Source organism: Protopterus annectens, chromosome 1.part0 (assembly GCF_019279795.1).
Source record: "Protopterus annectens isolate FY-2018-M chromosome 1.part0, PAN1.0, whole genome shotgun sequence".
Classification (NCBI taxonomy): Eukaryota; Metazoa; Chordata; order Ceratodontiformes; family Protopteridae; genus Protopterus; species Protopterus annectens.
The window spans coordinates 624,783,200-624,797,670 of NC_056725.1; positions in this window are offsets into that span (position 1 = coordinate 624,783,200).

Consider the following 14,471-nt stretch of genomic DNA (forward strand, 5'->3'; position numbering starts at 1 on the left):
TGACAGCCAAGACAAAAGAACTATAGCATGGAATGGAAGTAAAGTAACTTTTGCATACGACTTACCCTTTCAAATAAATCAGCAAGGGCAATAATTATCTCCATTCTGTGCTTATTTAATTGCCAAAAATGTCAAGTTCCCGATGAGGTATCCAAATACTTTAATCTTTCAACATAAGGATTTTCAGCATGCGATTGAATCAGCCAGAGAAGCAAAGGCAGTGTTTATGAAAATCTTCAGTGAACTGCCAGATGTGAAAACCTGAATAAAACCTCAATGGGAAGAACTGGTAACAAATGGTGCAAAAGGGCGAATGAAAGTAAATAAGAAATAAAAGTACAGATGGGGCATTATGTTTTCTTAAATGAAGGGGGGAACCTGAAAACAAGATGAAGGTTGTGCGAAGATAAACATTAAAGTGAATCAGTTGCCTACATGGACATTTTAAAATGGAACACCATACTCTTCCTTTCCCTTCAAGCTGAAGTATTTGCAGTTAAAGAGGACAAATACATGGTTAAAGAATCAGATGGCAAAGAAAACATTTTTTTTTTCAAAAGACTTAGGTTAAAAACAGAAGCATAGATTCCAAAACATAAATAAAAGTTAGAAAGATGAAAAGAAATATTGGATGTGAAGTATAAAGTATGAAGAATTGCAAACGAGAACTTTTCCTCGATTTTGAAAACAGAACAATTAGGACTTAATTGCAGAGACTCGATCCAGTACAGATTATTGTTCCAAACTGGTAAACGATGTATGAGTCTTTCTCTAAGGGAATCTAAGCACTGAAGGAACAAATCAATATGATGGTAAAATATAGTAATTTTGGAAGGTAAAAAGTGTATTGCTTTATGAGGATTGAATCTCCAAATAAATCATTTGTCAAATAAAAGAGAATAACAAGGTGAAAGCTAAATGATCAAGTTTCAAAAGATAGTTAAAGTCCACTATTGCCAAGTATGAGAGAATCATTAATAAGGTATAAGTCACAGTTATTCAGAAGACAAAATATACAAATGGAATACTAATGCTGTTTGTCCACATACAAACACTGGTGAAATAACTATGGTAACTCCAGTAAACCCTATAGCAATTATAAAAGATATCAGAATATTATAACCAGTAAAGGAATGATAATATTTTTCTTGTATTTATAGCAAGTAGTTAAAATCTACCTGAACTATACAATATATTATCAGCATAAACACTTTCTCTTGCTTTAACTGCAACAAAATAGAATGCAGAATGAAGTATGCATGATAGAGAAAGTAAACCTTTATTTAGTATTTGTTTGAGAAGTAATTGAGTACTTAAAGCTAAATGTTTTTCTAAATCTTACATCTGCAAATAAATAAAGAAGACACAGTATCTCATTTTTTCTCTTATAATAGGGAACAAAAAAGGGGCAGAGCTAAACTATCAAGTTAATAATCAGCTATAAAATGCTGTTGTCATGGGTATGAATAATTACAAATATTACAAAAATACTGGTGAATATTAAGCAAGGCACACAAATGTGACACAAGGGAATTCAAATGTGGCAAGAATAATGGTGCGATAACCCTTGCAACTCTTATAAATTCTATAGGATGTAAATATATAGTAGGAATTATTCATCAGTGAGAGAATGATATAATGCTTCTTTTATCATTGCAAACATATAAAAACATGTAACATATGTAAAGCTATTAGCTTTACCAATGCTCTCTTGTACCCAAACTGAAATATAGTGACTATAAAATGAAGGTTATGCTGTATGTGAAAATTAGAAACTCCTTGTAAAGTACTGAATGTTAAAAATGAAATGATTTGCCTTATACAGTGGTACATTGGTACTCATCATTAATTCATTCCAGAAGGCATGATGAGTGGCGAAAACAATGAGTACCAAACAAATTTTTCACATAAGGAATAATGTAAATTGAATTAATTCATTACAGACCCCCAGAAAATACACATTTTGTAAGGCATTGTTTACATTAATGGAGTTGTATTTTACTAATAAACAGTTTAAGTTCACTAATAAATAGTATAACTTCACTTTAGCTGTTGTATTTTACTAATAAACAGTATAAGTTCACTAATAAACAGTACTGTACAGTATACGTTCAGTAATAAACAGTACATGGCCTAAAGGGATGGTGGTGAGGAAGATGGTGAGGAGGAGAGATGTTATTTTTTTTGTAGGATAGTCCCCTTCCATAAGAACTTTGGGCAACTGCCCTTCAGAGAATATTTGTCTTTCTCTTTTCTGTCTCTTATCACCACTGAACTCTTCTTGAGACTCACCAGGTTTAATTTCCAATAGAAACCTATCCAATGATGCTTGCTATTGCCTGTGTTTCAAGATGCCTCTAAAGTGGGAAATTAATCGGTCATTTAATAAATTAACACTGCGGCTTGTTACAGCTTTGTTAGGGTGATATTTTTTCAACAAAATTTTGCACTTCCACCAATTTTGCACACATTTTATTGATTAATGAATTGGGGACATCCTCCCTTATCTCCTCACTTGAAGACAGTTCCTCAGCCACTATATGTTGCTCCCTCTGAAGCTCCTGCAGCTCCTCCATGCTGAGCTCTTCTTTATGCTCCTCAACTAATTCCTCCACATCATCAGCATTGACTTCCAGGCCCATGGACTGTTCCAGAGTCACAATATCCTCCACAATATTGTAGGCCTAGGCTCAGTATCAAAGCCTTCAAAGTCCCTCTGAGTTACAGCTTTTGGACACAGTTTCTTCCAGGCAGAGTTCATGGTCCTGTGAGAAAATTCCCCCCAGGCCTTATTAATAAGATTTAGGCACTGGAGGATATGAAAATATTTTTACAGAATTCTCTCAAGATCAACACTCTGTATCTGAGGTCACTTCAAAACATCTCTGGAAAAGTGCCTTTGTGTACATTTTTTTTTTTAAATTAGAGATGACCTGCTGGTCCATGGGCTGGATCAGAGGACTAAGAACCTCACAGTGGTGAAGTTAAACTCCTCCAACAAGTTGTCCTCCAAGCCTGGAGGGTGAGAAGGAGCATCGTCCAAAACAAGCAGGGCCTTCAGAAGCAAATCTTTCCCCAGTAAATATTTTTTTTACAGATGGGTCAAACACCTCATTCATCCACTCAGTGAGGAAATGTCTGGTGACTCAAGCTTTACTATTAGCCATCCACATCACATGTAACTTGCTTTTTATCACTATTTTTCTTGAAATCTTGTGGGTTTTCACTGTGGTAGACTAGCAGAGGCTTAAGTTTTAAATCCCCACTTGCATTTCCACACAACAGTGTTAGCCTGTTCTTCATTGGCTTGTTCCCTGATAATGCCTTCTCCTCTCGAGTGACGTAGGTCCTGTTGGGCATTTTTTCCAGAACAAGACTGTCTCATCACACTTGAATACTTGTTGGGGAATAAAACCCTTAGCCTCTAAATGCTTCTTAAACTCCTGAACAAATTCATCAGCAGCTTTTTTGTTGACACTGGTTGCCTCTCCATGTCACACCGCACTATGTATGCCGCTTGCTTTTTAAAATTTTCAAACCACCCATGACTGGCTTTAAACACTTCCTAGTATAAGCACTCATTCCAGGTTGTTTTTCAACAGATCAGCATGCAAAACATTTGCTTTTTCATAAATAATGGCCTCTGAAATACTATCACCAGCTAACTGTTTTTCATTTACTCAAATCACCAACAAGGTTCCCCTTCCTCTAGTGTCTGTGATCTTTGTTTTGTCACAGCTTTCACTCCGTTAGCAACATCAGCTGCTCTGATGGCCTCTTTATTTTTCACGATGGTGGCAATGGTTGTTCTTGACATTTGGTACTCTATAGCAAGATCAGACACGAGGATACCACTCTCATATTTCTTTATTATCTCTTTTTTCTGCTCTGTCATGGTTTTAACTAATTTTCTTTTCTGTTGGCTGTTATCACTAACCTTTCTAGGACCCATGATTATACAGTACTGTACTTCTGTGCACAAAGAATAGCGCAACAATTAAAAAAAAAACACAAGAAAGTGATAGCGAACCTATTCTAACATGTGCAAGTGCCAAACATATGAGTACCAAGAAGATTTTTCTCATCAAAATATGACGAATACCAAATTCATTGAGTTTCAAAGCCAAGTACCAAGGTAGCACTGTATGTTTGGGAGTTCCAGTTAATAAAGGAGCTATAATGGGACACATAACCTCTAAAGAAGGGAAACCATGATAAGTGCTCACTTATAAAGGAGTAAACTTAACACAATTCACTCTTATAAATAAGTGAAAAGGTAAATAAATACATTCTGTTCTTTATGCTGGTCACTAGAAGTAAAGGTAAACAAATCCAAATTGTCCTTGTAATAGAGGCAAATGACAGGAAAAGTAATTCTTTGATATGCATCTAAACTTAACAGTAACACTGATGTCTTCATATGCCATTTTCCTTTCTGTTACAGTACTGAGAAATAAGTGAAATGATGTTATGTTTGCTCTGATATTGCTAAACTTTTGTAATTACTTTTGTTTTATTATGAAATGACACTAGAAACAAAACTATTATTTTGCTGCAACCAAAGCTAAGTTGATATTGAAAGTGTTCCTAGGCACTTGTGGTGCTCAAGTGGACAGTCAATGGAGAGACATGGAATGACTAAGGGTCTTGTCTTGCAAAATGTATATGACTATTATTTTGTACCAAGTAGGCATTAAGAAATAACATTGTAAACATGATCACTATGCCAAAAGAGAAGTATGGGTTGGCATTATTATAGATACACTTTCTTGGCATACTAAACCACATGAAGAACGTAGAGTAAGAAACAGTATATTGAAAACAAATAATCTGAGTGCTGTGGTATTTTTTAAAGAAGTGAAAAATAAAGAAATGAAAAAGTGCAAAAATCAGATAAATTACTAATAGGGCCAAGAAAGGTTAAGAACATTTTGAAATGGGAATATAAATTTGGGTGATATTTTAACTAGGGAGCTATGAAATAGGAAAGGTGAGTCAGGAAGGATATGTGAATCTTAGTGAACCTAGTTGTTGTTTTTTTAATATAATGGTTATGGAAAAATATTAAATAGTGGTATGAAAAACTATTGAATTCTAGTTTGCAAACAAAGAAGCATACCACTCGGTTGTAAACTGTTAATCTCTTCTGGACAGGGTAGTTTTGTGGGTAGGTACAGGGATAGAGCTGGAAGAGTTAAGTGCTACATGAATACAAAAATACTCGCTTACATTAAAAACTATTTACATGGATACAAGAAGAAGACAACGAAACAAATTAATATTAAGGACAAAACAGAAAGAAAGAGGGATGTGAATAACTGACTTGTGGAATGTTAAAGGGATACAAGATAAAAAGAAAAGGAAATTATTTATGCACTTAGCATTTAAATCAGGAAATGATTTATGCACGTAGCATTTAAAACAGATGCAAACATTATATTTATGCAAGAAACACATATGTTAGTGGAAGATTGGGTGAAAGACGGAGAAAAAATGGATAAAACAACTATAATGTTGAGTAACGAAACAAACAGTAAGGAGGTAGCAATTATAATTAAAAAACTAATTCAAAGAGCTGATTATACATCATGACTCAGATGTAAATGGAAGATGGTGGTATTTCTCAATTAAAAGCTCTAGTCTACAGAAACCAGCTCTTTTCTTGAACCTGCATAGTTCATGTGTGAAACAACAGGATTTTATCATAGAAATTTACAACATTCTAACTCGATTTTCCAATTACTATTATATAATAAGGGGTGATTGGAATTCCGTAATAGAACCCAGAGCAGATACAACAAGTAGAAGCAAAACTTACAACACTCAGGCCTCTATAGTGATATCCAATTTAAAAACACACTTTGACTTAAGGGGGGTTTGGGCGGTTGGCATAATGGTTAAGGTGTTTACCTTATAGACACAAGGTGCAGGGTTTGATTCACACATGCAGTAATTGGCTAGGCTTAAAATGGCCCACAAGGGTAGTTAGCCTAGTACTAACCCATGAACCTATGAAATTATTTGACCCATATTGCTTCCGAAGCAACAGCCCATCTACAGTAAAATTCACATACTACTCCCAGTGTTCTAAATTGTGTTCCAGATTAGACTTCTTTCTGATCTTGGAAATATTCCTAAAGGTGGAAATAAATTATTACATGGAACCTAGATTTTTCTCTGACCACTCAAAAATTACAATAAAAATAAGATGGCCTAGTGATTTGAAAACAAAGGGATCCAGCTGGTCCCTAAATCCGAACTTATTATAAAAAGAAGGAATAATACAGGAAATAACATATTAGATGAACTCAAACATGACTTTACTCTGACAAATATCCCTTATGATTCTCCATGAGCAGCAAGTAAAGCAAGGATCAGGGGATTTTGATTAAAAAAGCATCATGCTATAAAAAAATTTCTAAAGGGAAAGAGACAAAACTAAAAGAAAAAAAAAATAACTGAAAGAGTCAATCCAAAAAAAAACCCTAACTCAGCACAAGAAGAGTAGATGAATCTTTTATTAAAGAATCTAAACTTCCCAAAGATAAATCAAACCCAGAAGGACCTACTTAGGGCACCTTTCATGCAACAAGAAATCCTTTCAGTAATAAATAATCTGAAAACAAGTAAGGCTGCTGGACCAGATGGTTATACTGCTGAGTTTTATAAAACCTTTGGACAAAAATATCAAAAATTTTACTTAAAATCTGTAACTATATAAGAGAATATGGCATTACAGATCTTTATTTAAACAACTCAAAGACAATTTTATACCTAACGGAAAGTCTGATAATAAAAACCCATGGAATTACAGACCAGTCTCTCTCATTAATTTAGATATCAATTTTCTAGATGCAATATTAGCAAACAGACTGAAAAGTATATTACCAAACATAATATCACCTGAACAATCAGGCTTCATGAAAAATAGGCAAACGTGGGATAATAGATTAACCTTAGATACAATGATCTTATTATCTAAACAGTATAAAAAACAGTTTATGACATTGCCTTAGATGCATGTAAAGCCTTTGAAGAGTTAACCTAAACTTTTTTATTTTCTATACTGCCCTATGTTGATATATATAAGAATTTACAAATATAATACAAATTCTATACAAGAGTACTCACACAATTCTGTATATAAATAAAACAAATTTAAATCCAATAAAAATTCTGAATGGGACTAGAAAAGGATGTCTACTATCTCTGTACCTCTTTAATGTATATATTAGAGCCTCTACTACTCATAACCCAAAAAACGTACCATCATATCCCAGAATTCTTTATTAATAAAATTGCACTAGCAGCCTTTGCTGATGATTTAAATCTATATTTTGCACTCCCTAACACAGATATGAACAAAATTTTAGATTGTATTAGTAGCTTCTCAAAAGTTTCAAACTATGAAGTTAACCCAACAAAATCCTTAATTTTCTCTCTCAACCCAATATGTCACAAAGACTCATATTTTCTAGATTAGGAAATAAAATTTAAATACTCTGTAAAATATTTGGGGATATCCTTTGAACATAACCAAAAATTATTTACGTGGAATAACCTACTAAAGATATGGGCAGACATTGAACAGGATATCCAGAGATGGGGAAAATGAAGCTAGCCTTTCTTCAGAAAGTAGCAACTATAGAAATTAATATTTTCCCAAGGTTATTATTTCAACTCAATGCAACAAATTCCATGGTTAAAAAAAAATGTCTTTATAAAGCTAAATGTAACTTTAGCTAAATTTATTTGGTATCCTAAATGTATTAGAATTAGTTATCAGAAATTAATGTACCCTAAAGGAAAGGGAAGACTGGGACTACCAGACCTTAACTTATACTATGATATAATATGCTCAAACAGAATTATTCAAGTTGCAGAATATAATCCTAAGGGTGAAGAATGGAATCCATTGTGGATTAAAATATAGTATGACCACATCAAAAATTATGAAATCAATTCCAAAGCCCTTTCATTTATCAATCAGGAAACTCTAAAAGATAGCAGATTTCATAGCTCGTTAAAACATAAAATAATCAGATTTCAAAAAATAATGGAATCACTAAACTTAACAAATACCTTCATCTTGTTACAACCATTACATTTTAATCCAAACCTCAAGTTAAATAAAGTGAAGATAAACTTGGACAACTATCTGCTTATTAAGAAATGCAATATTTGGGATATTTATAGGTATAGCAAGCAATATATTGAGGACACAAGAAATGTCCTTAACCTTTCTAAATGATATATCATAATGCTAAGGCAAATTAGAGAACTGTGAACTTCAATAATAGCAAACCTTGAAATTAATGAAAATGACATTAATATGTGTAATACATTATGGAATTTATTAACTTTAAAGAAAAAATGCTATCAAATACATATAAGCTAATAGTATCCCTTAAATATCTGTTGTCTATTTTATATTAAAAATTCTGGATTGAAAAGAACAAAGAAATTACTGGCAAACAAAAATCTCAATCTATCGAAACAACATTAAAATAAATAAGTTTTAAGAAACTCATGTACACCCAATTAATGATAACCAACAATGCTTAGTTTACTCCAGTAATACTTAACAACTTCAACTTGAAAGTTTCCCCAAACTGTCCATGCAGCTACTCACAAATACCAGACTTATTCCACATCATCTGGAGCTGTAAATGTACCTACACATTATGGTGTTCACTAAGAATCAAAATAGAAAAGATGGGCTATGAAAAATCCAAACTATCATGGGAATTTGCAGTTTTGCATATCACCTCTCAAAAGCTACCTAAACATAAACTACATATTCTAATTACCCAAAACTAGTTAGATTGAACCCAACTGACATGGCAGGGCTTCAGAGGCATGGCAGTAAAGTATATATCAGCACATAAGTTAACAACAAATAACCAAGGTAAGCATTCCTGTTTTCTAAAATACTGAAGTCTTCTCCTGGATCATATTTTAAAAGAATAAATAGACAAGGAAAGACAAATTACTGTGAGTGTAAATTTAAAAGGGCAAAAGACATATAATTTTGTATGTTGGTGTCTAATATGACCCTCTTATGTCACAGTAATGGATAATAAGTAAAAAGGGGCACAATGTTAATCCGAAAGTCAGTTCTGTAGCACTTGTTGTACACAGTGTACATAGAATGTTAGCTGTGCATTAGATCCTTGATCCACATTGTAAATTTTGTTATAACACTAAAATTCTTTTGCTGTATGATGTATCTAAATATGACTAAATTCATCCACATTGTAACTGAACTGATGCTTTTATAATGACTGGAATTAAAGTATGTAAACAAGACAAGAGAAGGAAAAAATAAAAATATTTGAAAAAAAAATTAAAGTTGTGATAAGTTTACTTACATAACTGTACTTTCTGTTCCTCCTGCTGAGATAGACTGAAAAGATTATTGATATATTTGTCATTCTGACTTTCCTGACAGGGCCATTTTTTGCCAGCACCAGCCCCTAGGAGGTTGGCCTTTGACCCTTTGCTGAGGTCAGCACTGGAAGTTCTGTTGGTATCATCTCAGCTGTGAAGCTACAGCCCTTGGTTTTGGCAACTTTGCTGTTAATTATGCTTTCAGTACTGATGACTTTGGTATCAATGTTACTGGTGCTGATAGTATTGTTGGTCATGATTACTGGGCTCAACCTTTTGGAGTCAAACTCTATGCTATTTACTTTGGTGTTGAAGTTGATCCCAAAGTTGCCCGTCTTCCAGTAGCGTGTGCCAGTGCCTTTTGCATTGTGTATTGTGTCAGGCAACAGAGTCAGCTCCATCAAGGCAGACATATTCGCACATGCCTCCTTCAGCACTTATTTCTATCCCATTGTCAGTTTCTTCTCAAGCTGCTTGTCAGGTATTAGGGCAGAGAGTTCAAAAGCCTTATGCACTGCCTCTCAAAGACTTGTGGGCATTAACGTGTCTCATTCTCTTTGGCACTCTCACCTCTGTGGGCTGGCAGATAACGTGTGCATGAGGAAGCACATTGACAGAAAGGGCATAGATTCCCTCATCCCGGCAGATGACCCCCAAGCCTGAGAAATTTAAGAGACAATGAGGCAGATGAGATGGACAATTGACCCTGTGTCCTTTCAACAAAAGAAAGTACTGGAGGCATTTTGGACACCAAGCCCACTTAGTTGTTTTAGCATTAGATAAGATGTATTAGATGGCTACAACTACACCAAGAGGCATAGTGGCTTCTGCCCTAACAAATCTTGTCAGACTTTTCCTACCTTCTAAACATTAGCAGTTGTTGGTCAAAGACCCCTACAGTGAATATAAAAAGTTTACACACCCCTGTTAAAATGCCAGGTTTTTGTGATATAAATAAATGAGACCACAATAAATCATTTCAAAAATGTTCCCACCTTTAATGTGACCTATAACCTGTAAAATTAAATTGAAAAACAAATCTGTTAGGGGAAAATTAAAAAAAATAAATAAAAAATGTACAATACGCTTGTTGCATAAGTGTGCATACCCTTAAATTAATACTTTGTTGTGTGTGCACACCCTTAAATTAATACTTTGTTGAAGCACCTTTTGATTTAATTGCAGCATTCAGTCTTCTTGTGTACACACCTGCCATCAATTAAAGAGACTCTGATTAACCTCAAATAAAGTTCAGCTGTCCTAGTAGGATTTTCCTGATATTTACTGAGTTACCTACTACAGCAAAAGCCATGGTTCGGAGAGAGCTTACAAAGCATCAAAGGGATCTCATTGCTGAAAGGTATCAGTCAGTGGAAGGGTACAAAAAAAATTCCACAGCATTGGATATACCATGGAACAGAGTGAAGGCAGTCATCAAAAAGTGGAGAAAATAAGGGACAACAGTGATATTGCAAAGAACTGGACGTCCCGCCAAAATTGATGAAAAGACAAGACAAAAACTGGTCAGATAGGCTGCCACGAGACCTACAGCAACACTGAAGGAGCTGTAGGAATTTCTGGCAAGTACTGGTTGTGTACTACATGTGACAACAATCTCCCGTATTCTCCATATGTCTGGACTATGGGGTTGGGTTTCAAGATGAAAGCCTTTTCTTACACAGAAAAATATCCAGACCCAACTAAAATTTGCAAAACAATACATCGTCTCCCAAAAGCATGTGGGAAAATGTGTTATAGTCTGATGAAACCAAGGTTGAACTTTTTGGCCACAATTCCAAAAGGTACGTTTGGCGCTAAAACAACACTTTGCATCACCAAAAGAACACCATCCCCACGGTGAAGCATGGTGGTGGCAGTACTATGTTTTGGTGTTGCTTTTCTTCAGCTGGAACTGGGGTTTTAGTCAAGGTGGAGGGAATTCTGAACAGTTCCAAATACCAGTCACTTTTGGCCCAAAACCTTCAGACATCTGCTGGAAAGATGAAGATGAAGAGGAATTTCACCTTTCAACATGACAATGACCCCAAGCATACAGCATCCAAATCAACACAAGAATGGCTTCATCAGAAGAAAATTAAACTTTTGGAATTACTTAACCACAGCCCAGTCCTAAATCCAATAGAAAATGTGTGGGGTGAACTGAAGATGGCTGTGTACAAGAGATGTCCTTGCAATCTGACAGATTTGGAGCACTTTTGCAAGGAAGAGTGGGCAAATATTGCCAAGTCAAGATGTGCCATGCTGATAGACTCCTACCCAAAAAGACTGAATATTGTAATTAAATCAAAAGGTGCTTCAATAAAGTATTAGTTTAAGGGTGTGCACACACAACAAAGTAGTAGTTTAAGGGTGTGCACACATATGCAACCAGCGTATTGTATGTTTTTTTATTTTTTATATTTTTCCCCTAACAGATTTGTTTGATTTTCAATTGAATTGTACAGGTTATAGGTCACATTAAAGGTGGGAAAGTTTTGAAATGATTTATTGCGGTCTCATTTTTTTATATCACAAAAACCCTGACACTTTAACAGGGGGGTGCAAACTTTTTATATCCACTGTATGTCTGACTTAACTGTGGCTGCAGTGTTCCCTAAAAAGTCTCCAATTTCCCTGGAGCTCTGCTCCCCACTCTCTCCTTGATAATGAGTCCAAGGTTTTGGACAAATTTGAGAAGTAAGTTTTTGTTTCCACCTTTTCCACAGGGGCAGTGAATTGGGTGTTCCATATAATTAAGTTCCAGCAGGTGCTGTTAGTTGAGATGCCAGAGTCACTGGTCTAGTAGACTGAACAAAAGTTACAGTCACAGTAAGCAACTATTTCTTCTACTTTGGACCTTACATTGACATAGGTTTATCACTAAGCTGAGGGTTTGACATTGTGCTGTAGACACGGAATAGCTGTGCACTGTCATGCCTGGCTGCAATTAACATAATTTGTCGAAGGCTTCAAGATGACCTTTATGAGAATGTTTCCTTTGTTGGAGCTAGACCTCTTATATAATATGTAGAAACACAATTGCAGAACTTGAGGAAAAGGAAAGTTTTTGACTGGTTATAGTGTTATTTCAGACTCTTTAATGCCCATTTTCAAGGGCAGAACATAGTCCATGTCAATTTTGTTTCAGGTGTCACTATAAGCACCAAAACTAAAAACCTGGAAAGACCCAAAATTTTCAAGGCAACTTGCTGAATAATTATCTACACACACATAGGTGTAACCAATAGCAGACCCTACAGTCTTTGCTTGAATATCCCACTATGGAGGCAGTTAAGATCTAGCTGCCTTGGCTTGATAGATTCATAACTCAACATATTCCTAGCCAATGGAATAAATTACCACTACAAGTCAAACAAAATACTATTATAACTGCCTTTAATGCTAGTCCTAATGACTGGATGGTTAGACACAAATTTGAACCAAGGTTATTAAGACGCTTCTTAGTTTGGGAGGTGAGCACTACTGAGAGCTTGAAAAGATTGGCAAGAACTTGTAAGTTTTAAAAACAAAACTGGCAAGTCCCAAGACCGTTCAACTGTTTATTGAGTGCAACAAACAAAAATGTAAGGACTTAGCGCTTTCACCCATAAACTTCACTGGGCATCATCAGAGTGAAGTGTGATACTTAATTCATCATTTCAATTCAATACATCACCAACCCTTTTATAAATTATCCAATCAAATTATTCAATTCATTAATTATTTAAATAAAATAGTTAATTTTTTTAAATCATTATGTCACATACTAACAATTTATTATGCTAACATCATTATTATAAAAATATATAAATGTAAATATACATACATTGTGTGCCATAACAAGACAAAAACTACTGGATTTTACTTTAAATAAAATGTGACCTGTGTTTTAAAATGCTAGAAATGGAAATATATTCATTGATGACTGGGGGGGGGGGTAGAGGCATCCAATCTTAACTGCCATAAACACTCTTTTGCTTCCAATAATATCTTACAGTCACCCCCTTTATCATTGTGAGGAACTTGATCAATTACAAAAAATACAATTTTTTTTAAATTCAGACACTTTAAACTACGTGTATATAAAGAGCTCACTAACTTTTTATTTTTAATGTCCCTCACATGCTCTAGAATATGTATCCTTAACTTGCGTTTGGTCCTCCCTATATAGTATGTAGGACAGCTCATGCATGTGGCAACGTAGACCACCATGTTCGTGTTACAGTTGCAAAAACCAGGGCATCTGGAAAGATAGAAGAATGTATGTCCTACAATTCCTGCAATTTGCAAATAACTGTTGTTAGCCTTTAACTGTACAACCCGAAGCCAGGTCAGCCAGCAGCCACACATTGCTTCTCCCAACCAACTGACCATAGGTCTCCATTAGTATCCCCAGCAACCTTGCCTCTTACTGTATGCAGTAAGCCCTGTAAGCAGACACGGTTCCAGTACCTGCTGTTGCCTCTAGGTGGCGCCCTTCTCTTTAGATATTACCCTTCAGAAGAAATTCCTCCCCAGTAATGTCTCTCTATCTTACCCTCTGGTAGTCCCTTTCACCCCTTCACCTTTATCTACTTTCCCTACTATTTCTAGCATCTGCTCACTCCTAACTTTTCCTTCTAACCTTCACATATCCCTTGGTTAACTCACCTGTATGATCTGCTCTTCACTGATTGCTTTCACCTGAAACTGCTTGTTTCTGCCCCGCTTCGCTCCCCTCCCTACCCCCTTATCCCACCCACCCCACGCACCCTCACCCTTATACCTCACTTACCACTCCCCCTAAGCAATCCCACCTACCCATAACAGCGACCTCATTTGTAAAACTCCTCCCACTAATTACTACCATTCCTTTTCCTTCTCATCCCCCCCTCCATCCTACTCCTAGGCTAATACAGTGGCTCTTCCCATCTAGTTTCTCTAACTTACCCTTTAGTCGTAGCCCAACCTTTACTCTGACAGTTCCTTTCCCCACTCCTCACCATGTCTTTTAAAACCAAAAAAACACCATCCTTGGCCCTTATAATAAAACAAAACCCAGCCAAGCTACTTCCCTTGTTCATTTTTACCCTAGTACTTAC